We start from the raw sequence: 23,285 nt of genomic DNA, 5'->3' as shown, positions 1-23,285 counted from the left end.
CCTACCTTCTTCTCTAGTTGCCAGTTATTGTCTCCTTCCAAGGCTACATCTTTCTAGGACTTCATTTGCATCATTTCACAAACAGACATCAGCAGAGTTTCTAGAAGGCCCTCTTCCCTGGACCTAGAGATTTCAACTCACGGCCAGAGTTTGCCTTATTTTCACTGTTGATTTACTCTGTCCCCATTAATGACTAGTTTTGGAAGCCTTTAAAATCTGGTAACATATTTTAAACATTTTCCTAGAACATCTAACTTTCTCAGAGTGATTTGTTTTTTCTTTATTTTTATCCTTTTTAAAAAAGAAAAGTACAACTGGGATGGAATAAGGAAGAAAAGGATGGAAAAAATATATATATATTTCCATATATATATGCTAAGATAATTATACTACTAATTTCTATTAGTTTATTAGAAAAAATAGTGAATGCTTAATTTTTTGATTAATCTTGAATATATATATCTGGTAATATGAGCAAATACTTTGAAAATAAAAGTATGTAACCGTCATTGTTAATTTCCTATCATTTTGAAATTCTGTATCTTTTATTGGTTTTTTTTTGTCTTTATGTTATTTTTCTTCTCTTTAAAATAAAAAGAAATATTTTCTCAGATACAATCCTTACAGCATCTGGGATTTTGCCATTTCTTAACAACCATTTTCTTATTTATCTAACTTTTTCCATATATATCCAAGATTTAGAAGATTTCTGCTCAGAAATTATTATCATTATTCAGTGAGTGACCCCAGAAGTTATACCTAGAGAATAACCTGCCTTTACAATTAAATTTCCCTGCTGTAGCCACTGTTGGGAAAGCTCACCCTCCTCGAAGCCTGTCTTAGTGTCGCTACTGCTGGATTTTATTGCTATTTTTATCACTCTCTTGCTAAAAAAAAGGACATTGTTTACTTAGTTTTATCTTTTGGACTAACTAAATATCTCTGCAGCCACTGGATGCCTCTACAACCTCATATAAGAGGAGAAAACATTGAATCAGCCAGCTAAGACTTCTCACCTACAAAGAAAATGTAAGGTAAGAAAGAAAGAAAGAAAGAAAGAAAGAAAGAAAGAAAGAAAGAAAGAAAGAAAGAAAGAAAGAAAGAAAGAAAGAAAGAAAAAAGGCATTGTCCCTAAAATAAGATTACGTGTATAAGTTGATGTTTTGTTGTCCTGAAGGGTTAGCAGGCTCCTGCTCTAGGTCTCTGCTCAGTTGGAAACACATTTAAACCAGTTAGAGTGGGCCTAGCTTGTTCTCGGAGACTGTGGGCCCTGATAGCAAAATATTTCTTCTGGGCATATTCACTCTCAAGGAAAGGCTCTTGCCGTCCTCTGACTTCAAATCCTCTTCACTCAGCTTGTTACTCAGTTATACTTTCTTCATTCCATCAACAACAAAAATAATGTTTCAGCGTGTATTGTGTACCCGAAGTGGTTTGTGAACTACAGGACTGTCCAGCCAGTAAGCGGCCACCTTCCCCGAGCTCCTCCAGTGATGACAGCTGGGGTCCTCTCAGGAAAGCCAGCATGACAAGGTCCTCCAAAAAGAATCAACAGCTCCCTTCAGCCTGTAATCCTCTGGGGATCACAGGAGTCTGAAACCTCCTCTCAATAGGATGAGGAAAAGGATCAAAAAATGAGTTTCTGATTTAAGAAAAGAAAAATTTAAAAGTATTTCAGGGTTGTTTTTCATTTGTGACATACTTTTAGTGCATGTTGCTGTTTGGAGTTCTGCAAGAGGAAACAATACAATACAGGACACTTAACTGTAAGATTATTTTATAATAGTCACCTGAAGATTCATATACAAAAAGAGTGCAGGAAATCTACCCACACACTAAAGATCAAAGAATCCAGCTGAGGGCCTGGACACAGTGCTAATGTCCTGCATGAGTCCAGCTGAAGACCTAGAGCCCATGATGATGCCCCCATGAGTCCAGCCGGAGGCTAAGAGCCCACAATATCTCATGCAGGCCTGTTTCACAGATCTACACTGGGAAGGCCTGAAGGTCAGTGGTGAAGGCTAGAAAACCTGTGCGAGCAGGACAAAAGATCTGTGCTAGGAGACTGAGGGATCTGCACTGGAGCCAGGAAGGGATGCTTAGGGTAAGGACCAGAGCATCTTCAGTGACAGTGAGGTCCCGAGCTCCTCTGATGATGAGAACAGCAGGGGTCCTATCAGGAAAGCCAGCATGGCAAGGTCCTCCAAAAGGACCAGTGGCTCCCCACAGCCTCTGAATTTCTTCTTCAGTTCTGCCTCTTATGCTGCCAGCAACAATCCTCAGGTGGGCCTCCCACACCCAGCACCACACTGCTTCAGTTCAGCTGGCTGGTACGAGTTGACCACCAGTAATCAATCCACCACAATGCCTTAATATTTACATAGCATTTTTATAGACCACAAGGGACTTTTGTGAACACTAATAGTTAAAAAATTTCACATTCGAGTTTTGGATAGTTTAAGTGGATCTTCCTCACTATGAACTCCTTGAGTGAAGAGATTGTCTTATTACCATTTATGTCTCTAAAGTGTGTCCCAGGGTTATACACATCTCAGTGAGTGATTTTCTATCCCATACTTCTAATTACACATATGCAAATTACTCCCTCCTGACTTGTAACTGGGGCTTTTCTACTGTCTCCTCTCCATGCCCTATACTGGTAATAATTAAGATCTTGGCTAAACATCACCCAGAGGTGTCAGGCTGGACTCAGAGCACACACAGGGACAATGCCCTGCTACCTAGCCATATCACCATGCTTTGAAACCACAGAAGAGGAGATTTCATGTCTTCCTTTATAAAATGAGAATTTAGTAAAGACACAAAGTTGTTAGCTGGAAGAAAATAGAGAGGTGCAAGAATTTTATGTACAGACAATAGTTGCATGATGATTAAGGTTTCAGAAATATCTAGACAGATTTAAACACAGCCGATACAATGCCATCTGAAGCAAGTACTTCACTGACGTATCTTCTTGATTACCCTTCACAGGCATCTTGGAAACTTGTTTTCACTTATATATTCCAACTACATGCCTGGTGGTTGAAAATACTATTTTATGCCAAGTTCTGACCATGTAGCAAGATTATCATTTGCTATTTGTCTTTCCTTATTAGAAATTTTCGATATTCTGATTTTTTAGTTTCTCTAAATATCTACGGAAACATCCTTGAGGGGAAATGCAAGACTTAGGTATCCAAACTGTGGGATAAATGTTGGCAGAAAAAGGTAGGAAATAATTTTAGATGCTTAAACCTAGATATTTTCCCGTGAAGTCTTGGGAAAAGTCGCCTAACCTCTCTCAATCTCTTTCTAACTTCAATATAAAGGTTTTTAACTGGTCCACTTATCTTTTGAAATGGATACCATAGGAATAGAATTAATAGAAATAAAGTACTTGGAAAAATGAAAAGATCTATTTACACCCTGCATATCAATTTTATTTAAGATGTTTGATTTTCCTATCTTAACTCCATATTAGCATTGATTAGAGGAAATGGTCAATAAGGAAATACTGGAAAAAGTGAGTCAGGAAAAAGCTCCAGATCTGAGAGAGTCTCAGTAAGTTCAGGCACCAGGGCTAAAAGAAACTAATCCCTCATTTTCCTCAGCTTCCACTTCCCTCTTCTCCATTATGCTGTGGTAAAAATATTGTGAAAACACTGTATTTATTTACCCTACTGATTTGAGAAGCAGAAAAGAGGAAGTGCAGATGAACCCAGAAGAGCGACTTACATCAGTAAATGTGAGCAGAGCAATTTAGAATCACGATGGAACCCAGTATTCCCCAAACCTTCAGTGTCTGTTCACACACACACACACACACACACACACACACAATGACCTCCCACTATGTGCCTAGCACTTTTGTAAGCAAGGAGGGCAGATGCTGCCAAGTGAAAAATAAGTTCCCTGCTTTCAGAGATTTTATATTCTAGTGAGGGAATAGTGAAGTCATAAAATAAATTATGATAAATTAATGATATCTGCTATGAAAAAGAAAACCCTCAAGATAACCTAGTAGAGAGTAATAAAGAGATGACAATGAAGGTTAGACATGGTGATTTTAGATGCGCTAGTCAGATAAGAGCTGAGACGTTGATATTTTAACCCAAATGTAAATATTCAGAAGTACCTACCAGGGGAAATATCTGTGAAAAGAATTAAAGATGAATCACACGAGAAAAGGAAAGTGAGGTTATATTGGTAGCCAGGAGTCAAATAACACGCAGTCCTTTCCCCTATGAACTGGGGATTGACTTTAGAATTTTGGCCTTTGATTTGTTGATAAATGTCTTTCCTTAACTTTGACACAACTTAGGTATGTCTCCACAAATGGACTTTGAGAGCTTGTTTGGAGGTTCTAGCAGGGGAGCGCGGCTACTTGTATACCCTTGAGCGAGGAATGGTCCTCCTCTATCGGGGGTGGTCGTCCTCTTCGACAGAGCGCGCAGCTTCGGGAGGGACGCACATGGATCGTTGAGGGAGGAAGGGGACACCGCCTAGCCAGCCAGATCAGCTGAATGAACCCTGGCGATCAATGGGGTGAGAGATGTCACAGCCAGATCGCCCTCACAGCCGGTATGTCTCTACAGAGCTTTCTTCTTTCATATTCTCTCCTACCCTTCTTTGACACCAGCCCCACGTGTATTGGGCCACTTGAGAACATCTCATCCATCTAGAATGTTCCATCTGGCAGTTTTATTCAGTCTTTTTCTTCACTTTGTGGTCAATTACATAATTTCTATTGACTTATCTCCACATTCATTGATTTTTTTTTTCTTCTTGTGTGTCCAGTGACATAATTAAACACATTGAATTCTTGATTTCTAATACTGTAGTTTTCAGCTCTATAATTTTTACCCCATCTGTTTACAGAACATCTATTTCCATGCTACTTCTATGCAGCTGACACAAGGTAAAGCCCTAAATTATATTTGTTGACTAAATAAATTGGTTCTGCTACTCTGTCAAAGAGAAGGATGTTTTAAAATACAGGAGTATTCACATTAAGAAAGTTCAATTTACCACATACTAGCTATCTTCCTCTGAGATTTGACAGCACACAGCAGTTCCAACTAATAACTACCTTTATTTGAAAGTTTTGCAAATCTAACTTTCTTTTCTCTTATTTATTTATTTTTTTTTTACAAATCTAACTTTCTTTGGGGGGCAGCTAATGTTGCAAACCACTCACATACAGTGGCATTTTTATACTTGGGGCGCTCCCTCCGTAGGCATATAGAAGAACTAGGTCCACAGGCACATGAACGTTAACAACCTTTGCTCACTAGTTTAGAACTGAGCAGCCATAATAAATGTTTCCCTTGGTAAATGACTTAAATAAAGCCAGATTGTCTTTGGGTTCAGTTTTACCCCAGCATAAAGAAGATAAATTGCTCCACTGGCAAGACATGGAATATGCCCTTTGGAACAGATTGCACATGATTTAAATTCCTTGTCTCTAGAGAACAGCTTTGGCAAGCCTCTCCACACGCAGAGATGAAAGGGCGAAGCAGATTTCACCTGCAGAAGAGAGTCCCAGAGGTCTACCCTGCAAAGAATAATCACTATTGAGCTCGGAATCCCAGAATGTAACAATTCAATAGAAATATAAAAGTGAAAAGGAGAAAGCTCCAGGAGTCCAGTAAACGTTTCTGGAACAGACAAAACAAAATAGCATGCAAAGCTGTGGAGCTGTAGAACAAGAAGAACATGAAGGCACATTTCCCAGAAAACACTGGACTCTCACATAAACTCAGAGAGTGATGTTTCTGGTAAGAGGATTAGATGTAGAGTTATAATCATCAGTACATTTTAGTAGTGTTTACTATTGTCGAGGTCAAATAAAATGTTACCTACTGCCTCGTGTATGTTTGAGGAGTAGGTAAAAATCCAGGAGATTTTCTTAAAGTGCAACATGTTGACATATATTACAGTCTTTACACACACACGTACACGTACACACATGTACAAATTCACAGGCATCCACAGATTCAAAGGGGTGTTGCATTTTCATTTCTCAGCAGAAAGAAACTCAGGCTTTCACATTCATCTCTAGTTTCTAAACATAGTACAGAGAGACAGAGATCTGAACTTGGCTGGTGGCAAGGGCTGTAGGGGCATAATTAGATTACTGCACGGGCTGGGATATGCTGACCTCTCCATCTCAGCTAAGCCTGCGGCCTCTGTGGCCGAGTGCCTCCCTCTCTTCAGACGGTAAGAGAGAGCTTCCGTTTCAAGGCGCTTCACAACCTCTATTTCTTACTGTCCTTGAGAAGAGGCCAGTGTCAGTCTTTGCTGGCTGGAGCAAGCTGACCTGCTTAAGGTTTGATGAGAATTAGTTCCCGAACAGGAAGGGCAACTTTGGTGCCTTTGGATCAGGGCCCAGGCTCCTCCAGCTGAGGAAGCCCAAGGCAGACCCGGTTCTGTTTCTCCTGCTCCGCCTCCGCAGAGCTCACCCACTCGGAGGCCTCTTTGTTTTGTTTCGTTTTATTTAATCCGTGTTTTGGTTTTACTTTCTGTGAACTCAATATGACCATATTTGATATCTTTTATGTTGTCAGGTGTACTTATGCTCTAATGTTGTTGAAAAAAGTTCATTTCTGAAGTTACAGGATCGGTTTGTTCTCGGGTCTACACATACTAGGACTTATGAAAGTTAGACAGCTGGGTCAATTCTGCTTCTGTTTATATATCCTTGAGACTCACACAGGTCCGCAAGAATACATGTAAGAGCACAGAATGCCTTTTATTCTTGTTTGTTTTAGATAATTACTTTGGGGTGTGGAATGCAACAATTTTTTTTATTAGATAACATTTAGGCCTTTCATTTATTTAGTCAGTCAAGAGAAAATGAAAGAAAAAAAGAAAAGGGGGGAGGGAAAGAGGAGAAGAGGAGAGGAGCAGAGAGGAGTGCTATAACTTGTTGACACTGACTTAGCCAAACTGTCAATTGTCCTGCAGTATTCACTGTGGAAACCCCGTTCATGTCTTCTCTGGCCTTACTATTGGGATACTTGTTGCTGCTCTACAGCTATGAGTGTTTGAACCATTTTATCTGGAGTCTTCCTCAGGTGGCTGTGCCCCATTCTGCCCCAGGCAGGCTGGAAGCCCTGAAGAGCTGCTGGGTGCCCTTGGCAACAGTGTTGACTCCCTGTCCCGCAGGTGGAGCGGCCCCCCTGCTGTGCGCCTGCTCAGGGCGCTCCCAGCATTAGCCGTCCTTGCCCACAGTGGGAACATCGTTTGTTGGCTGGTTTTCCTTTCCCACCTCACGTCCCCGTGCCCCCAACATTTCCTGGGTTCCCCCTCCTAGTAACTACCTTATAAGAGTCCTTTCTCAACGTCTGCTTTAGAAGGAACAGAGCAAGAACAAATTTCTCAAGGTATCATTGCTTACGCATTTAGTGTGCTCTCTAAAAAGAGGTCTTAGAAAGATCCTAGAAAAGTTAAACAAAGAAGAGTTCATGCTCCCAAGAAGCTCTCGGGCTAGGGGTTCTTTTTACCAGGAGGAGCAGAAAGTGAATACTCTGGTGCTTACTAGGAAGTACTCAGTATATTAGATTGACTCTGGAGGCGGACCACTGAAAGGCACACTGCTCTCCCTCTCTCTTTCTTTCTCTTTTCCATTCCTCCTACCTTCATCCCACCCCCTTTTCCAGCTGCCCTGAGGTAAGTAGCTCGACCTCACTGTCATTTCTCCTTCATGGTGCCGTCCCTCACCATGGGCCCGAAACAATGGAGCCAAGTGTCCACCGATGAAACCTCTGGAACCAAAAGCCAAAGTAAGACTTTTCTCCTTTTCAGTTGTTTTCCTCAGTATTTTGTCAAGCTAAGATGACCGATATTTGGTCATTTGGGGCCTGTACAAACGCCAACTGCTGTGGTTCAGTCTGGCACACTGCATTTCTCATTCTTTGTTTTTGTTTGTTTGTTTGTTTGGCAGAACTGGGGATTGAACTCAGACCTTGCACTTGCCAGGGAAGCGCTTATTCTACTGAGCCATCTCCCCTGCCCTCTCATTCGTTTTTAGCTTCCATCTATTTTATTTATTTATTTATTTATTTATTTATTTATTTATTTTAGCCTGCTGAGCTATCAGGCTGGCCCTCAAACTTTAATATTTGTATTCTGATGATTGTGTAAATATAGCAGGGTCCAGGTAGGTGCCGGCTAGGCATGTGGTACTGGGGATCGAACTTGGGTCCTTGTGCTTGCCAGGCAGGCACTTAGACCACTGAGCTATCTCCCCATCCCCAGCTTCCATCTAATAAGTTACCAAATCCTTGCCAACTGAGAGAACAATTTGTCAATTATGCCCAAAGTTCCAGCCCGCAAAGTGGAAGAGGAAAGAAAGTTTCTGACCTGCCTAAACACACGTTTCAGAGTAAAACACATCATTTCTGATCACACTTCATTAGGCAGAGCTTTGTTCCCACCACACTGAGCCTAAGGGACTCTTGAAATGTCAACTTTGTTCCAGACAGTCATGTCCAGCCATGGTAAAGGACACTGTCATGGCCCCTGAAGCATAAGACTGATTTTTGTCATCAAGGCATCCACAGTTATTCTTTAGAATATTTCTATTGATGAATCATTAATTATAATTTCATGAGTTTTATTATATTAAACAATGATTTCTTTTTTTTTCTGTATTTTAGGGAAGGGTCTACAGGGTGCTCAGGGTCTCACTACTAGATCAGACTCATAGTGATCCACCTGTTTACAGCCTCCCAAGAGCTGGGTTTACAGGCCCGCGCCACCACACCCAGCCTCAATTGCCATCTCAGCGCACCCCGGTGCGGCTACAATGAGTTCTCAACAGGAAAAAAAAATCACAAAAATTGAGTTTTTAATGTTTATTGAGTACTTATAGAAAAGCATGAAAACTGTCAACATCAGCTGGCTTGGGGTGGACAAAGTCTAAAAAGGAACATCAGAAATATATTCCCATGGGGTGGTGAGATGGCTCAGTGGTCTAAAGCACCTACTTAGAACAAGCTCAGCAAAGCACAGGGACCGTGGTTTGATCCCCCAGCACCACATGCCAGCCAGCCCCGCCCCCTGGTGGGCTGAGCTGGCTACACACACACACACACACACACACACACACACACACACATAAATAAATAAAAAATTTTAAAAAAAGAAATATATTCCCATATGAATTACCATGAAAATCACAGTAGCACTCTATAAAAAAAAAAATCTTTACTTCCATTATCACACCAGGAGCAGTCTGCAGACATCAGAACAGTGTGTTACACATACACACACAGAGACACACACATACACACACACACACACACACACACCCCGCTTACACTGACAGCGTATGTCTTCTGCTTTCCTAGCCTATTTGTGGGGCACGTTTGACATCTCAGTGGTCTTGCTGTTTTGTCAGGAGGTTCTTATTATTATATTATACTGTGCATAACTAGCAGGAACATAAAATATCAGTGAAATAAGGCATTAAATTCTTACTGTTTTGTGCATTTAGAGCAGACATCAACATTTTCACATCAGTTATGTATGTCCTTACATAATCTAAAAGATAACATCAGAAATAAATTCCTACATGAACTACAGTGGAAGTCCCCATAGAACTCTACCACAGAACTAAGCTTTGCTTCATCTGCACGCTCAAGGCTGCCTTCATACGTGACAACAGCATGTCCCACACATGTGTCTCACATTGACAACGCATGTGCTTAGCTTTTTTTTCTTTTTCCTGTGCGACAGTCTTGTCACCTCTCTTCTCTTCCTGTTTTGTCAGGAGCTTCCGACTCTCTTATAAAACACATATCTGATAGAAAAGTAAGATGTCAATAAAACAGAAAAACAAATATTAGCGAATGTTTAGAATAGCTATCAACATTTTCACATCAGTGCTTACTTCCGTACAAAACCTAAAAAATAACATCAGAAATAAAAACCTATGTGAACTATAGTAAACAAAAGTCTACCACAGAAATAAGCTTTGCTTCTGTGATCACGTCCAAAGCAGCCTTCACACATGAAAGCTGCATGTTCTATGCACAAGTGTCACTTACCCGGAGAGCACATGCGTTTTGTTTTTCTTTACTTTCTTGTAAGGGAGAGCTGCCATCTTTTCGGTTTTCCTGTTATTGGAGTAGGGGTTTGTCATGTAGCTCCTGCTTCTTCAACTGTCACATCACCAGTGTGCTCCTCAGTGTTTTGCATAGTGCTCTGCGCAGAAACATTTTGTTTTTCCTCTGCTGTGCATGGTCTCTTATGGGTTCCCATCACAATCCTCTAAGAAAATTTCTCCATGATATTTTGCACTTGATTTTTTTTCTTTTGTAAACTATCAAACAATGTATACCACACATGGCATAAACCATATTGAGTAAAACACAACCATTGGCCAATGCTTTGTGCTTCAAGAACATCATAGTTGCTGCCCAACTCATCAAAAACATATAGTCCACATTTGGTGGTGGTGTCGAAAATTACAATCTCAAGCTCCTGTTTTGTCCCGACTTCCCTATCAATATTTCCTTTATGGTGAAATGTTGACATCAGTAGTCCCAGTTTGCTTTTCTTTGCCATATGTGAAGCCAATGTTATATCTGTCTGAAATGCAAAGATTGTAGTATACTCTTTGAAACCACAACATTTCATATGGAATTTCTGCTATGTTTCTGTGCACCATATGTGGGCTGGGTCAGGGATATAGCTCTGTGGCACAAGCACCTGCCTAGCAAGGGCAAGGTCCTGAATTTGATTCCCAGTACCAAAAAAACCTCGAAACAAAACAAAACAAAACAAAACAACAACAAGAAGTCCCTGGGCTGGTCAACCTGTGCTCTATTAGCAACTGTAACATCAACTGGAAATTGATGCAGCACTTGTCAAATGTCACATTCTGATTAGTTTGGGAAATAGGAGCAGCAAGTCTGCTCACCATGTAATTTGGTTCATACCTATATGAATAATTGAAAGAATAATATCTTCACAACTACACAGGCCTACATTTTATTCCGTATTTTGACCCATCTCTTTTCCATAGTCTTTTACATTTCTTCGATCACCATGAGAAAGCTGTGCTAAGTACAGCAGACCCAGGAATGCTTTCAGTTTGGCTAGTGAGGCAGCATAACAAACACACTTTTGAATATGGCTGTTGGTGTGTACACAACATTTTACTTGCGTTTCAGTTTGTGTCTATTTTAAAGCATCTTGTAGCATTTTATCTGCTACAATTTCCAACCCTGCAAGGCAGTGCTGACATTCTGGCCAGTACGTTTCATCCCTGCCACGACCCTCGCTACATTTTTGGACCCAGTTCTGATACTGGATCATTCCATCGGTTGTGTGGCCCCTTTGCAACGTGCCACCTTATCACATGTGCACTCACCCCGCTGTCTTCCTCACTGTGGTTGGAATCACGGTGGTCGACGTTTCCTGTGTCTGTTCATTTGATTCTTGCTCCATTTCACTGTCAAGGGCCTGTGACCTAAGTGGTCAGTGGCAAAACCAGCATCATGACCACGGTCGTCCACCCACAAGCACCCTTTGTTATGGAAGCGTTTGTATTTTGCCATAATAGGCCGTCTTCATCATCTATGCATGAGTAGCCTGATGATTTACTTTTGACCTACCTCCAAAACGTGCAAATCTGTTTTGTGTGTCATTGTACTGAATTTGGCTACTTCTACCAGAAAAATCAAAAGAAAACTTTTTTTTAAAACAAATTCTAGAGTGGTGTGGGTCTATTAGATCCTCTGTGATGCTCAGTTAAATATAGCAGAGCCATTAGATGGAGCATAAAGATGTGTCTAAATTCTCTTTTCACATTTTTTTTCACATGTCAATACTTGGCCATTTGTCAAAACAAGTGAGTAAAAACATAGATTGCTTCCTGTATCCCTCAAGGAAAGGTACTGAGATGCACAGCTGACTGCTGTAACTCTAAAGTACAAATTTAAGTTAGAAAAGGAAGCAATGGGTCCATCAAAGCCAGGCTTATGCTTGTGAGTGAAGACCCCGAAATGTAGCTAACAGTTTAGAACTTTTACCAAATTGTGAATGATAAGAAAGCAAATGACTAAAGAGGAAAAGAGAGGCTTATACTGAACCTGAGATCAAATAAGCACTTTTTCATTCAGTTCTTTGGATTAGGGGGGAAATTTGAGATTTTTCAGCATTTTCATTTTCTGTATTTGTATTGGTCCTCAGACACAGAGGCTCACTGGGTCACTAGCTTTATTTTCTGATATATTACCATCATCACTTATGCCATGACCACACTTACTTTATCATCTGATAGATTCTCTGAGGCTCTTAACTAGTTTCTCCTATTATCTTTCCCATATTACAATACACTTGGGTATGTTTGATATCTATCTGTAAAATGATGTGTTTCTTTGTAAATTATTTGTTATTTTTGGCATTAATGCATTTGTACTTTACATAAATTGTATTGTGCTTTCATCAAGAAGTCAACCAATAGCAAATGCTGGAGGGGCTGTGGGGAAAAGGAAACACTTCTCCACTGTTGGTGGGAGCGCAGACTGGTATAACCGCTGTGGAAATCAGTGTGGAGCTTCCTCAAAAAGCTACAATTAAAGGTCCCATTCAACTCAGCTATTCTCCTCCTGGGTATTTTTCCAGAAGAACTGAAAACATCATACCACTGTGATATATGTGTGCCCGTGTTTATAGCAGCATAGTCTGTCACAGATAAATCTTGGAAACAACCCAAATGCCCCAACTGAGGAATGCATAAAGAAGATGTGGCATTTTTATACAATGGAGTATTACTGAGGTATAAAAAAGATAAATTTAAGGCTTTTATAGGTAAATAGATGCAACTAGAGACTGTACTGCTAAGTGAAATACATCAGACCTACATACGTAAACATTGTATTGTCTCAGTAGTGTAAGAATCTGAAAGAGCAAATAAATTCTGAAAGGTACAATAAACACAATAAAAGGGAAAGAAATGGCTCAAAGGGAAGGAGCAACAGAGAAATGGAAAGAAGAAAAGAAAAAAATATTTATATATATACAGGGTAACTTGGATAATTGTACTGTTGAATTCTACTGGCCTAGTGAAAGGAACAGTTAATTATTTTCTTCTTTTTAGTTTTTTGATCAATAATGCATGATTGCATCTGGTAATCTAAGGAACTGATTCGAAGACAATAATATGTAATATAACAACCATTGTTGAATTCTTACATTTGGTCTAGTCAAAATCTGTATCATTTCTAATGTGTCTTACTGCAGTAGTCCCTTACTATTTCATGGGTCAACTTTCACCAACTCACTTTTTTATGGGTTTTCAAAAAATATTAGTCTAAATTATTTATTGCAGATTTTTCACTGTATCACGGGATTTTGCAGTACTGTACAGTATATGTATGTTGTTAAAATTATGTAGGTTTATGAGTTTAGAAAATGGTTAAGAACACTAGAAGAGTTTTTAAAAGTGTGGGAAAGATTCATGAGAGTGTTGGGTTTATAAAGTCTGAAAACATCTATAAATCCTAAAATAAATATAGCGTCGCTACTGCACTGATTTTCACTTACCACGGGGGTGTCTGGAATGTAACTGCCACAATAAGTGAGGGACCACTGTATTTTTATTCTCTTTAAAAAATGAGGTAAAAATTTTTCATTCTTATTTTTTCACATATCATTTTGTTTTCAAGTGTTTTATGTGTGTGCACTTAGTTTGTTGTGCCCAATAACATCTGTCTGATGACATCACGCTTCATTTGTCACCATTACTTTGCTCCTCACTTTCCTTGGTTGTGGACTCCTAATTTGCCTCAGTTTCCCACTGCCACAATCACAACACTGCGACATACATGGATACTTATACTCTTCTGCAGTTCGGGAGAATTTCTCAAGGGTGTTCCCCCAGCACAAGGCCAAACACTCGTATGTGATGGACGAGGCCCTGTCGCTCTGGAGTGGCTCAACGGCTTGCTTTATCACCAGTGGCACAATAGAATGTGTTTCCCACATGCTGCCCCCTCCTGTCATTATCAAATGCTTAATTTTGTAAATATGAATTTGATGGGCATAAGTCTTATGTCATTCTGCTTTGGTATGCATTTCACTGATTACTGTTCATTTTCTCATTTTCTCTCTCTCTCTCTCTCTCTCTCTCTCTCTCTCTCTCTTTTCCGGTACTGGGGATTGAACTCAGGACCTTGAGCTTGCCAGGCAAGTGGTAGTGCTTATTCTACCAAGCTATCTCCCCAGCCCTTCTCATGTTTTATTATAATAGCCCTTTGTATTTCCTTTTCTATGCTTTGTCTTTTTATATCCTGCTTCTTTCTGTCTTGACATTTTTCTCTTTCTTATTGATTTGTAGAGATCTTTGTACACGCTTCATATAAGCCCTTTGTTATTTAAGTCTTCTTGGTGATGATAGTTCTTTCTTTAACTTATCTCAGAAAGTGATTTTGGGTCTTCTGAGAATGCCTTCCCCCTTTTTTCTACTCGCTATGGGGTTTTACTGTGATATTTAGGTATCTACTCCATGTGGAATCTTGCTGTGTGTTGGTATAGAACAGGATTCCTCTTTTGCTTTCTTAATATAGTGATCTAGATTTCCTGACATCCTAGTTAAACCTCTGTTGCATTCCTATTGACTTGCATTAGTGTTGTTTCCATTGGCCAGGTTCTTTGACAGCCTGCACCGATGTCTGTTCCTTGCCATTCCATTCTACTCATTTATCTGTGCAGAACTCTTAAAATAGTTCTAACAACTCTGTGTGTGTGTGTGTGTGTGTGTGTGTGTGTGTGTGTGTTACTGAGGACTGAGCCCAAGGCCTTTGCAATGAGCACATCCCTAACCTTTTTTATTTGCTCTCTTGAGATAAGTTCTTGCTAATCAATAAGTTGCCCAGGCTGGACTGGGATTCATGATCCTCTTGCCTCAGCCTCTCAGGTGTTGGAATTACAGGGACGTGAACCACCATACTCTTCTGGTTCCATAATTTTTTAAAGAATACAGTATGTATGTATGTATATACTTATCTACAGAGAGACTGAGAGATAAAAATTTAAACTGGACTAGTCTGGAAAATGTGGTATTTGAAAGGAGACTGTGCCATATAAGTGGAAAACAAAAAAGAAATGAGGGCCAGGAGGAGGAAAGCAAGTCAGCTCGGTTTCCCAGCATGTGTCTTCCACCCCAAGGTGATGTCTTTGGTGCCCATCCAGCCTCTCTGCATGTAGGAGCTATAGTTCATGCTCTGTGTCTTTTCTCTTTCTCCAGATACATTTTCCTCTTTCACTTTTGTTTCTACTCTAGCTTGTTTCCTTAAAGATTTAGGATGTCTTGCAAAACTGCAAAGACCCAACCAAGATATAACAACACCAACTGATGTGGGGAAAAGCAAGCCAAAGAAAAGCTAACATTGCACTTCTTTTCTTTGCCGCCCATGTTAGTTTGCACAATCCCCACTCACTCCAGTTTTGTAGACGTTCTTATTCTGGGTTTCATGGGCTGGCCCAAGCCTTCAGTTTTCTCCTTGTGTAATTCGGGAGGACAAATGAAAACTCAGGACTTCCAACTCCTACGAGATGCTGGGCAGAAGGTATGCGTGCTAGAGAGCATTTACGAGGCCTTGCATGGTTCCTGGGCATAAGCAGTGACCCTTAGAAAGGTAGAGAGGGAGCCTCACAGCACCAGGTGCTTGCTCTGCCAATGGCTCCTGCTTCACTCTGGCACACAGCTCTCTCGGCAGCGTTCCACCTTCAGCTGTTGGGGGAGGAGGCTGTCCTCAATGGTCCAAGGCCCCAAGCTCCATCCAGGGCCGATGGTCTCTGAGCCTGCGTGTCTTTCCCCCTCTGGGGCATCAGCTACCAGTCTCTCTGAAACACTGCATGACTAATGTGCACACCAGGCCAGATGCTCATTCCCTGGGTGGGCAGGGCCAGTCCCACAGGGCTGATTAGCCTCCTCCTCTGACTCGGAATAATTACTTCACAATCGTCACCTCACCTTTGACACCAGGAATTCCTTTTCTGGGAAAGCCCCAAGGATGCTTCTCATGGAGCAGAAAAAGCAAATGCTTTCCACAGCTGAGGGGAATAAGCCGGAAAACTGCAGTCTAGCCAGTATGTAAAGTAATTGGTTAGAGATCAAAGAAACAAGACCATATCACAAAACTGTCCTCTTGTTCTCTAGTCACTCTGCCTCTCAGAAAACAGATAAACAAACCCAGGTCTCTATCGTGCACTGAACCCCGCATGCGGTCACCTCCAAGTTACACCTGAATTCTGTCTGCAGAGGAAGAGACTCTGGTTATCACTTCACACCCATCGCTCCGGCACCTGCTCTGGCTCTTCAGTGGCCCCAGCCCTCCCCTCACTTGCCCTCCTTGGGGGCTCTCGCTTTCCTCAGGGCAATCTTCACTGTTGTGGTGAGGCACAGTACACAGGCACTGACTCAGAACAGGATTCAGGCCTAGGCCAATCCTGAGACTCCACTGGTCAAGCATTATGCTGGTCAGTGTCTTACTGTGCTCTCTTTGCTTGGCCTAGACCTGATGAACTCCAAGAAGAGATACCATCTTCCATTACTCTGTTCTGCAGTGTCTGATCCCTATTCTCCCTGTAGCTTCACCTCCTGCCTCTCTCTCCTTGGTCCAGGCCCCACAACCATCCACCACTTAGGTGACATCTGGATAAATCCTCTGTTTCCTCCCACACAGGACCTTTGTGTGAGCTGTGTGCTCTCCCTGCGGCATCCTCCTTTTTCTTCCTCCTACCTGGTACCTGCCTAACACTTGACATCACTTCCTATGGAAAGCTGTTTTGGTTTCCATAACCAGGTGAAGTTCTTGTGTTACACACTTGGGTAAAACCACGCTCCCTCTTCTTCACTTCAGTATACACAACTAATGAAACAGCAGGTTTTCCTTAATGGCCTCACAGGTTTGGGGTCAAAGCCAAAACCAGTCTTTGAGCCCTGAACTCGTTTCCTTTGAATCCCACGTTCTTCTGCCATCAGGTATTTCTTTATATAACTCAGTATTTCAAACGACCACATTTTAATTAAGATTCCTGTTTTTTAGTATTTTTTTATTAATTTTATTGAGAAACAAATAGCAATGAGACAGTTTCAAAACCGATTAGTAGGACAGTTTCAATAATTAATACACTGTATATTGTTGTCTTCAAAGTGGTTATTCTTAGTACAAGATGCAGACATAATATCCTGTCCAAACACTATCAGTACAAATCTTTCTTCTCATGGAATTAAGCAAAAGTAGCTGTATATCTACCCTATTTTGTATATACATATACAAAATGGTCTTTCATTTGTATACCCTTTTTTGGTTTAGTTTTGTCAGAGATGGGTATTCCATTGCCATTTAAATATCGTAGGTGCATGAATTCAGCAAAATATTCCAATATAGTCCAGTAGTCCATGATAGTAGTGGGTTATCCATAGGACTGGCAGTATCAGAAGTTGTTGACTTGAACCTTTTACAGCTCAGCATATTAATATGGCTTTACTTTTTAAACCTTGTTTTTATACTTTTCTGCTGGATGGTTAAGACCAAGATAAAGCAAGTCCTATATAACAAGAAATGTAACTTTTGTATCTGACAAGTCAGTCAAATCCCCTCAGGATTTACCCTGCAACCCTGTACTGCAATTTGTAGGTCTTTTGTCAGTGTCAGCCATGTGGATGAGTCACGGCCATTGCTTGACCCATTTGCTCTGTGTGAAAGCCTGAAAGAATGTTTTCTCTCCATGTGATTCTCCTTAGGCACTCTCTAAATCATCGATCACTTTCCTCTGTGGCCTCATAATCTCTTTGATCAGAAAATTTGGGACACAACTGTGCAAATCGTATTGAACTTAATATTTATGCTCCTATACCTAAAAAGTAAATGGATATGCATAAATCTTCATAAATTCAAACATTTCAGTTATTCTTCTCTTGTTGCTGGGACAAATATCGGACACTCAATATGAAGGAAGGAAAGGTTGATTTAGCTTACAGTTTCAGTCCATAGTGGCTGGCTCCAAGGCAGACTGGCACATGGCAGAAGACAGCAGTTCATGGAGGGGGCAAAGAGCAACAGCAAGTGGAAGTAGCAGCAACAATGGCTACAGAGAGGAAGTCTGTCTCCCTTAAGATGCATTTAGGCTATCCACCCCAGGCTGGGGAAGTACACCCATAATCCCAGCAGTACTAAGACCCATAATCCCGGTGGATCATGAGTTAATATCAAAGTCTAGAAGTCCCCGCCCCCTGAGTGCATGAGGCTTTGGGGAGACAACTAGACACAAACCATAACACCAAAGATCTTAATTTTCTGTTGCTTCTTCAAAATATTGTGTCTCTTCTTATACACTGGAAGAGTTTATTTGGAAGTATGGAAATTTTCATGAAATTCAATTCATTTTTATTTTTTATTTATATATTTTTATTGTCATTAGTGTTTTTTAAAAATCCTAGAGCTGAGTGTGACAGCGACACCTGTAATCTCAGCACTTGCAGGGCTGAGGCAGGAACAGAATAGAGAGTTTGAGACTGCAAGAAGCTCCAGGTCCGCTTGGACTGCACAGCAAGATACTATCTCAGAAAACCCAAAACAAAACAAAACCAAATTAAAAAATAAATAAAATATCCAAACAAAAATTCTTTTCATTTATGTCAAAAATAGGAAAATAAAAATAGAATGACATAATTTACCCCTATGCCCCCAAACAAAAACAAAGAAAAAAAACACGCAAATGATAATATACCCTCATGTCCCTGCTAACATTTGCCAACTCATTGCCAATCTTCTTTCACCTCTACACCAAGTTACCCCAACAAGTTAGAGTCTATTTATCTTTAAAATAGGCTATTTTGGGGATGGTGAGACAGCTTGGCAATCTACCTGCCTGCCTGGCAAGCACAAGGACTCAGGTTTGATACTCGGTACCACATACCGTGCCAACCCTGAAACCGGGCATGGTGGCACACTCCTGTAATCCCAGTGCTGGGGAGGCTGAGATCGGAGGATCACTACAAGTCCAGGCTGCATAGCAAGATCCTGTATCAAAGAAAGAGATAAATAAGAAATTAAAATGCCAGTGTGTTCATTTGCTGTGGGCAGTGCTTGCAGTGTGCAGAGTGCCCAAGGACCCTGAGGGTTTCCTTCCCCAAGGTGAGGTGGGACAGTAAAACATGACAGGCATCACTAACCTGTACCAGGAAAAACAAAAGGGAAGGAAAGGGGATGGGAGGGGAGGATGGGGGAGGGAAGAGAAAGGAAGAGGGAGGGAGGCGAGGGAAGGGGAGGGGGTGGGAAGGAAAGGGAAGGAAAGCCAGCAAGCTATTTTCCTCTTGTAGAATATGTTGAGAAAGTTTTCTGTTGGCATCACTGCAGTTCCTTCATCCATACTTATCTGTTGAATCTAAAACAGAATAAAAAATGCATTGTAAAACATGACAAGCTCAGATCTTCATGAGCTCTTATCAGTCAAACTGTGAAGAAAGAGGAAAAGAGCCCAGACCCTTAAAGTCTTCATCAGGTCTCTGAACAGATCGACCTCTGGACTTCTTCCTGGTGGTAAGGAAAATAATTTTTCTGCTGAAACAGCTACTACATATTCTGTTGCATTCAAAAGCACACAAATTAATGTGGAGACCAAGCCAGTCGGACTTATTTATACAGATTTCTAGAGAATACAAATGTGTTTTAAACCAAGCAACAAAGTCTAACGATTCAGGTGTGATTAGAGTCACTTCAGTACATTTTATTAAACAGGTACTGAGCACCTACTACATGTGGACACTGTGCTAGGTACCGGGAAACTAAAAATAGGGCATAGACTGAGCTCTTGACAACTCCCAACAAAGTTTAACGGAAAACCTGACAATCCAGGAAATATGACTGTATTTTCATGGGGAAACAATACTACCTCCCACATTGCTAGATTTTGCCTCCTAGGCTTGTGAAGGATGCTTAAGAAATAATCTCACCTTGACCTGATAAAATCACACATAAAAAAATCCTGCAAAGAAGGCTGGCTCAAGAACAGGCCAATTGACAGCCATGAACCTGACAGGATTTTATGTGCTGTAGGACGGGTTCTTGCCCCAGGAAAATCCTTTCTAGAACCTAAATTCTACCTCTCTAGATTCATTCCTTTGGCTGAAGGATTTGCTAAATTGTACGTATTCCAGAGAAGCAACACGTTTTACCCTTATCATTTAACAGGAGAATAGAGCTTCCATCAAGGCTAGGGAAACTTGAGGAAAGGTGAGCAAAACCAGAAGGTTAAATGGACATGGAAACAGACTTTGGAGACTCCAAGGTGATCTGCATCTCTGAGCCAGTTAAAAGGAACCTTCAAAAGTTCATCTGTGAAGAAAAAAAAAAAAAAAAAAAAGGTTCATCTGTGGGGTTTTTTGACTGTTCTATCTTTGAGTTGGTTTTTGTTTTAAAAATAATTTATGAAAGATTGAGACACTACCCCGGAGGGTGTGGGTGTTTCACATAAAGACCCAGTTGGCCACTCCAGTGTGAACTCGGCTATGAGAAGATTTGGAAAGACCCCATCCTGCTGTCATATTACTTTCAAAAGGATAAGGAAATGATGGAGAAAAGATAAGCGCTTTGTATTCTGGGACCTATACAGGAAATGTAGAATTGAATAAGAATGCAGCCAACCTAGAAGGATGCTGGAGATGGTTCTGCTACAGCCTAAGACTCAGGTTAGCACTTCCTAAGAAAGACTCAGGTTGGAGAGGCCTACAGGATTATCACCACCCACTTCTTCTGCTCTAACTCTTTCCTTTTTATCTCCGTCCTTCACTTCCTGGCATCTCCCTCTGATTCTCAGGGAACTCAGCCTAGTGTCTGCAGCCTCGCTGACTCCTGGACATTCTGGTTTACAAAGGGTTTCAGCAGTAAGAGCCTCATTCTGATCTAATGACTGCAGCCAAAGAGAAATACCAGAAAGAAAAGACTTGGCACATCTGGTTGAGAATTTTCTATGCAGAGCGAATTTTTGTTCAAGTCAACTTTGGCTAGTAAAGATGTTTTGACCTCTGATTATGCATTTCCTTCAAGCACTCCTTGAGTTCCCACCATAAACCAGGCCATGAGGTAGACACCTTGGGTGGTGGTGAGCCCTACAGACAGTCTACTTCTTGAGCTGCTCTCACCATGTTGAGGAAGCCACTGAAAAAGTGCAATGACTGGGCTGGTAAGATGGCTCAGTGGTCTAAAGCACCTACTTAGAACAAGCTTAGCAAAGCACAGGGACTGTGGTTCAATCCCCCAGCACCACATGCCAGCCAGCCCCGCCCCCTGGTGGGCTGAGCTGACCACACACACACACACACACACACACAAAGAAATAAATATTTTTAAAAAAAAGTGCAGTGACTGTAGTTCTTGACATTTGTGTCTGAGAAACCCTACAGAGTAAGCTCTGCATAGGTCCCCCAAAGGAGGAAGCCATGACATCATTGGCAGAAGGAAAGACATTGGAGAAATGAAACAATAGCATCTCATATCAACAGTGAGGGGTGATGATGTTCAGTTTGAGCACAGTTAGCTAAGACAGTGTCCAGTAGGGGAGATAAATGGGCAAGAGGAATCCAAGCTGGTCAGGGATCTGCTGGGCCAAAAGCACAGGGAGAAGGAAAATCAACACTTACCTGGCCAGCAGGAAAAGCTCCAGGGAAGGCTGTCTTAAGAACAGGTACAGTACAGAATGCAAGTATTATAGTACAAGCAAGGATGGCACAAGAAACCCAGAGCTAATGTTTGGGAATGGTAGGAAATCATGTGGAGCAGTACAGCCTATAAAGAAGCCAAATTCAATTACTTACAAACTTCCATGACTTTACTTGACTGGCTGCCAGTCAGCCTATACGTGGACCAACATGTCAAGTATTTGGAACACAAGGCTACTTGGTTTTCACTTGTGAAGACTGATTCACAGCGTAAAATAAATTATTTCATTCCCACGTATCACTGCACCTCTTCAGCGGCCAAGCTGATAAATAACCTCACACTTCCTCTCTTTCCTTTGTAAGACAGCAGAAGGTAAGAGGAGAGGGGGATTCCAGAAGACTTGGAGAACTGCACCTCCACCTGGTCCCGGATCCTGCAGCCTTGTCTGCCCAGCCTGGACTCTGGCTGTAATGAAAGCAGTCTTATCTTTGAGAGATCTGCCTTTTACCGGAACATAAACCATACTTCCCAAAGCTCCCAAAGACTCTTAATGGTTTTTTTAAAGCTGAAAATGCATAAGATCCTCACATTGTAAATAAACATGGAGACAGACATAAAGAGAAACAGAAACGTCGCCAAGAACCTGTCCTCCGAGCCTATGCTAAGTGGTGTTTCTATGAGTGTCTGGGTTTCAGCTCCACAGCAGGAATGCTTGTGAGGTCTGTGCACCGTCCTGTGTACTCAGAAGGCTACACGCCTAAAGTGTACTTGAGATCAGTGTTTTCATTACCCCTAGAGGGGCACCAGGCAAGAAGGGGGACTTGCTGGTAAGAAAATAATATATGCTTCTTTCCACTTGCTTAAGAGTCACAAAGAACATTTTGTAATTATATTGCATCAGAGATACAACTTATGATCAGGAGTGCTGGATTTAGGGCATATTCAAGTATTTTTTCCTGCTCAGGACTTTGTATTATGGTTTGTGTCTAGTTCCCTCTGACCAAAAAAAAAAAAAAAACCAAAAAAAATATCTCATGCAGTCATGGGGCAGACTTCTGTGATTAATTCATGATCCAGTGCTGAGATTATGGGTGTGCGTGCTGCTGGGATTATGGGTATGAATGCTACACCCAGCCTGGGGCAGCTAGCCTGAATGCAACCTGAGGGAGCCAGACTTGCTCTCTGTGGCCGTTGTTGCTGCTGCTCCTCCCTTTTGCTCTTGCTGTTTTGCTGTTTTCCGCTGCCATGAACTGCTGCCCTCTGCCATGTGCCACTCTGCCTTGGAGCCAGCTGAGTGTGGACTGAAACCTCCACAAACTGTGAGCTAAGTAAACCTTTCCTTCTTTAATTTTGGGTGTCTGGTATTTGTCCCAGCAAGAGAAAAAGTAACCAAGACATTTTGCATAGCTTGCTTTGCTTCTTTCTCTTTTCTTTCTTTCTTTCTTTCTTTCTTTCTTTCTTTCTTTCTTTCTTTCTTTCTTTCTTTCTTCTTTCTCTTTCTTTCTTTCTTTTTCCATTTTTTAAAGAGTACAAAATGGCAAAAAAAAAAAAAACTTATTAGAAATGGTAGAAAATTTCATTAAACAAAGTAGCAGGAATTCAACA

The 23,285-nt window shown here is 41.2% G+C and overlaps 1 long non-coding RNA gene across 1 annotated transcript in view; it reads left to right on the top strand.

The window, feature by feature from the left end:
- The first annotated feature begins 960 nt into the window (after nucleotides 1-960).
- LOC111815181 overlaps nucleotides 961-23,285 on the top strand; it is a 34,663-nt gene continuing 12,338 nt past the window's right edge. The window contains exon 1 of the long non-coding RNA XR_002819939.1: nucleotides 961-1,034. This is a non-coding gene — a long non-coding RNA (uncharacterized LOC111815181). The remainder of the gene's footprint in view (nucleotides 1,035-23,285) is intronic.

This window comes from Octodon degus, unplaced genomic scaffold, assembly GCF_000260255.1.
Source record: "Octodon degus isolate 3935 unplaced genomic scaffold, OctDeg1.0 scaffold00001, whole genome shotgun sequence".
In the NCBI taxonomy this organism is placed as follows: Eukaryota; Metazoa; Chordata; class Mammalia; order Rodentia; family Octodontidae; genus Octodon; species Octodon degus.
Note: the sequence above shows the minus strand (reverse complement) of the source record. Positions and strands in the feature narration are given on the sequence as shown.